The sequence below is a fragment of the Dipodomys ordii genome, unplaced genomic scaffold (genome assembly GCF_000151885.1).
Source record: "Dipodomys ordii isolate 6190 unplaced genomic scaffold, Dord_2.0 Scaffold8, whole genome shotgun sequence".
NCBI classification, from domain to species: domain Eukaryota; kingdom Metazoa; phylum Chordata; class Mammalia; order Rodentia; family Heteromyidae; genus Dipodomys; species Dipodomys ordii.
The window spans coordinates 24,960,291-24,965,893 of record NW_012267224.1 but is presented as its reverse complement, the minus strand read 5'-3'; the positions used below and the strand labels follow the sequence as shown (position 1 = coordinate 24,965,893).

Here is a 5,603-nt window from a genome sequence, read left to right as displayed (position 1 = left end):
GGCCCAGAGCTCAAATTTCAGTGTTTCCTCTCAAAAAATCCCAAACCCTCTCTCATTCATCCTTTCCCCTCTTTTTACACAGCTTCACCCAAAGAAGGATTTTTTTTTTGGGTGGGCGGTAAGAATGACTTAACTCAGAGGTGTTACTGCCTACAGTAACCAACACAATGATAATTGTCACAATTCTCATTTGAATGTGTGTGTGTTATTGGAAATTGAACTTGAGCCACATTGCCAATGTTTTTCAGACAAGTCTCATTGCTTTTGCCTAGCTGGCTGGCCTTAAACCACCATCTTCCTAGCTCCAACTCCTGTGTAGCTAGGATTACAAGTATTCACTACCACACCTTGCTTCTCATTTGTATTATTGCTAGATGGCAACCATCTTCTTGTCCTGTCCCCGGCTTGTCACCTTGGACCTGAATGGTTGACAAGTCTCCAGCCAGCTCAGTCTCATGTTCTACATAAACGAGACCTCACCTGAACTTCCTGAATTTGCTTCTGTTTTAGGCCTGATGAACTCCCTATCAAATAAAACTAACCAACCTAACCATGTTTTAGAAAACCCATCTAGGCAATGCCTCGGACCCCAGTTCAGTCTTCAGCTCACAAGGCCCTCGCCCCTTCTCCTGCTTCCCATCCACCGGCTAAGGACACACAGCATTGGGACAGTGCTCTCCTCATAGATCCTGCGAGGCAGGCAGCCTGCCTCCTCCTGAGAGTGGTGAGTAATAAACTTACTCTTTTTCCCATCCTAGTCTATACAATTCTCCAGCCCCCAACACACACCGATGCCATACCTGATCACAACTCCTTTAACTCAAATACCTCACCTTAGCAAATCCCAACAGTGGTATTTTGATATTTTGACAGTTTCTTCCCAAAGCTGGTTGTTAAAACATTTTCCAGGACTTGGCTGCTGCCTCTGAGCGTAAGTTACCATCCATATAACAGGATGGAAAGAGTATTCACCCTGTACAATTGGACTGTGCATGCAGTATACCCTTGTGTATACAATACCCAGGAAGCACCTAGCACAGTGTTCCATGTTATTATTGCCACTATCCACAATACTAGTGTCCCTTCTATGTCACCCCAATATTCAGATGATAAAATGAATGTGATAGAATTAAGAAGTGGGAGCCAGCATAGTGGAGTACAGCTGGAATCCCAGCTAATCAGAAGGCAGATTTGGGGAAGGCTGCTGTTCAAGGCCAACACAGTAGAAGAGTGTATCAGACCCCAACCAACCAATAAAAAGCTGGGTTTGATGATAAACACCTATCATCTCAGCTACTGGAGAGGTCCAAATGGGATTTGTGGTTTTCAGGCCAGATGGGCATAAATGAAAGACTGTACTTGAAAAATAATAAAGACAAAAGGACTGGGGACAAGGTTCAGTTACTGGAGTGCCTATCTGGAAAGTATAAGACGTGAGTTCAAATCCTAGGACTGCTTTTTAAAAAAGAGAGAAGGAGAGAGAGGTGGGGCTCTTGGGAAGTGGTTAGGCCACAAAAGCCCCATTCTGAATGGGATTCTTCTTTTATAAAAGAGGCTAAGGGAAACTGTCCCTTGGCCATGTGAAGATATATAGGTATCTTACTTAGGAAAAAAAAAATACCGAATCTGATGGAGTCTTGATCTTAAACTTTCCAGCCTCTAGAACTGCAAGAAGTAAATCTCTTTTTTTTTTGGTGTAATAAAGTTTTATTTTTCCAAATGTACAGCCGATCGGATCTGTTCATGCATCTTCCCAGCAGTGGGGGCATCTCCACCTTTAGAATTTCTAGTGTAAATTACTTGAGCTCTGTGCTTTGAGACTAACTTGGTAAGTCCTTTACTAAGCAGCTCCTGAAGGGCTGCCCTGGCCAGAGAGCCACGAATCTTCTGCCTCTCATAAACCACAGCAGAGCTTATGAGTTTATAGTTCGGAACTTCCTTAAAGAGTTTGTCGTAAGTGGATGAGGTTGTTGAGTTTATCCCGAACTTTGCCTTTGGACCACTTCTTCTTCTTGGCCTTGCCCCCAGACTTGTTTACTGGGTCCTTGTCTTTCTTGGCATCTTTCTTCTTGTCGTCCTTGGGCGGCATCGCAAGGCCTGGAGAGCGGGAGAGACCGCTGCGGCTTCGACAGAAAGAAGTAAATTTCTATGGCATGTAAGTTACCTAGCCTAAGGCGTTTTGTTATTGCAGCACAAATATACTCAGTATATTTCTAGCTGCTCCTAATCAAATGCCATCACTCTTTCATTCAACAGCCATTAGAACTGGCTCCATCATTCTTGGCAAGTCGCTTTAGGTCAATTTTCCTACACCTTTTTACTGTCTATGATCATTGCTCCCACACACAGCAATATTTACATTCTCTTCTGAATCACAGGTTCTGTGAACAAGGCTCGGGAGGAGAGAGGCTATCCGTGAGAAGCAGAGAAATATTAAGTAAACCTTCAGACCACTCACTTCGCCTCCTTTAGGAATGGATTTTATTCCAATCCTCCATGGCCCCTTTGCTCCTCTGTAATTTGATGTTCTCTGCATGCCTCTGTTTATCCATCAGCAAAACATGAGCAGCTGGACGTGCGTGGACCTGCGCACAGGTGTGCATAGCCCCCTCCCCACGTGGGGAGGGCATCTCCCTCTCAATCTTGGCAGGTGTTCGCTGGGCTTTTGCTGCCTTTCACCTTCCTGTCTGGATGTCTGCTTTACTTACTTTTGGCAATGCTGAGGATGAAAACCAGGGCCTTTCACATGCTGGAAAACTACGCCCCCCCCCCAAGCCTGGCTTTTAGGGTTTTTTTTTTGTGTGTGTGTCCATATCACCATGATCACCTTTTGAGAGAAGAAAGGAAAACTGATCACACTGAGGCTGGGCCCCCAGGATGCCCAGGACACTGCTGAATATGTGGTGTGCAAACTCTAACTTCCTGCTGACCAGCTATTTATTTGGTTGCTGTCTTCAGAAAATCTGCTCCACCATTTGGATAGAGTGGTTAAGAAGAAAAGGGAAACTAGTCCCTACCCTAACTTTTAAAGTTTGTTGGGTTAATTATTGACAACACGCTTGCATGCAAGCATGCATTTGCCATTGGAAGGAAGGGAGGGAGATGTATTTTTTCAATTACTCTTTCCAGTTCTTTCTCTCTACCTACACCTTTACTTAACCTTGACCACTCTTCCTTGACTTTCTCCCTGGAGGAGCTGCTAACTTGCTAACATCCCCTAGCTAACTTGCTCCAAAAACAGACAAACCCCTCACCTCTTGAATCAGTGCAGCAAGGATCAGAAATTTTAAGACAGAGCTTAGTCAAGAAACTGGAAGTCTAGGCTACATTCAACTGGTACTGGTATCCTTCAGGATGATTGCTTCTCCTGGTGGCAAAGACATGGAGATACCCTGTATGATGGCATCCTACAGCTTGGTCTCCCCAGGGAAGGCCTCACCTTCAGGACACAAACTCCTAGAAGGCTGAAATCACCAGATGCAAAAGACACATTGTTTCCAGCTTCCAGTATGGGCACTTGGTTAGCTAATCGGAAGTAAGAGTTTCAAAGTTTTGTCTGTCCAGGCTGGCTTCAAACTGTGATCCTCAGGGCTCAGCCTCCTGAGCGGCTGACAGGTGTGAACCACCAGTGGCCAGCTTTCTTTTTTAAGTTCTTGAGGAACAGCAACACTGTTTTCACAGCAACTAGACCAGTTTCCAAGCAGGCAAGCAGACAAGCAGACAGACAAGCAGAAAGCAGGGGAATGCTCTCATGGAGTGTGGGTGCTCTCATAGGGGGAGAGACAAAGAGAGAGAAAGATAGAGTTCTTTGGCATGGGGGCTATTTTTACGGTAAAGGTGTGGGGGGGAGGTCTGAGGTTAAAGTTATGCCAAGATAGTGTTTTATCTTTGCTCTCATTATTCCTGATGTTACACTTTGTGAGTTCCTGGATGTTTGGGGCATTTCTTCCAGGCAAGAATGCATCCTTCCAGGTAAGAATGCTTCCTGCCATACAACAGATACTTATCCTTAAGTTAAGGAGGGCATCCTGTTTGCACTTTGGGCAAGAGGTTGCTGAAGTTTTGGGAGAACATTTCTCTCAGGAAGACATATATCCTGTCCAACAAATGTTAATTTGTTGAGAAGTGCATCTCTCAGGAAGGAAAGCATACTGTTGTCTCTCTGAAGTGAAGATAGTGCTTCTGTGCTTCTAAACACCATGTTTCGGAGTTGCTTTCAACAGACCTCATTTTCCTCAAGTTATCCTGCTTCATTTTCCCCTAAATGACTTTGGTCCCTTAATCTTAAGGAAAGTAGATGAATGATTATTTCCTGATAGCAAATATATTTGCTGTAAGCTTACCGTGCCTCATTTTCCCTAATCTACCCTGCCTCAGTCAGATCATGTTGTTTGAGGAAAGTCGCTTTTCCCTGTGTGATTGCAGCCCTTCTGACCAGTGGCGGCTCTCAATCAAGGCTATTTTCAGAAATCACATCCACTCTGCATGCCTGGTGATGGTATACTCAGGGAATCATTCAAAAGAATGTGTTCCCCAGTTGTTAAGCTTCACATGTAGCCTTTGAGATAATAGTGTTTAAAAGGACACACCACCACATCTCTTCACATTTTATTGCTCCGAAACTAGCCATGAATATAAACCTTCATCATGTTCACTTTCTCTAGGTTGGTTATTCTAAGTGGAGCTGTGACATAGTCTCTTTGCAATTTCTGTCACTTGAAACCAATCGTATCTTATTTTTCTGGTGCTAAGCATTATTATCAAAGGTGCAGAATCCTGAATGGTATTAGGTATATAATCTTGAAAAGAGAAGCAGAGTGCATTCAGTTGGTGTTTATTTTTACACCTGTGCTGTTTGAGGTGACCTTTCCAGAAGCACCTACTATAGCAGCTTTCCCCTTTATTTTCTGTGATCTAGAACAAATTCCAGTGCAGTGGTCAGCCATGTGGGGAATGGAGTTTTCTATGTTATTTAAGTGGAAAAAGTCTAAAGAAGTATATAAAACACTGTCAGTGAATAGATCATTTGTGTTTCATGGTCTCCTTGGCAGTGGGGGTAAGTGACTAGGGGTAGCTGCCCCATACACTTGGATATCTACGTAGTTGCCATCAGACGGGATCAGACAGGAGAACTGACTTTGAGCTGAGTGGTCTATTATTTTGGCTCTATTTGGTCTGTGATGGCATTGGTTCATTTTCCTATCTTTTGGGCTTTTAAACATTTCTCTTCTGGTCTGATACAGATCTCATGCATTTACTGCTCTTATCTGTTCAGTATGTTTCTTATATTTAATCTCATAACCTCAATTTTTCTTTCAATTTGGAAGATTAATATTTAATTTTTTCATTGAAGGGCATTTTAAACAATAACTAAAATGACCACCCTCTGCTGAAAGGAAGATCTTATCAAGAAAGAAAGAAGAAATAGCCGGACACTGGTGGCTCATGCCTGTAACCCTAACTACTCAGGAGGCTGAGATCTGAGGATCAATGTTCAAAGCCAACCCAGGCAGGAAAGTTGGTGAGACTCTTATCTCTAATTAACCATGAAAACCAGAAATGGTGCTGTGGCTCCAAGTGGTAGAGTTCTAGCCTTGAGTTAT

General features: G+C 43.5%; 1 pseudogene; it reads right to left on the bottom strand.

Annotated features, from left to right (window-relative positions):
* Positions 1 to 1,690: 1,690 nt before the first annotated feature.
* Positions 1,691 to 2,125, bottom strand: LOC105980251 (annotated as a pseudogene).
* Between the last annotated feature and the right edge of the window lie 3,478 nt (positions 2,126 to 5,603).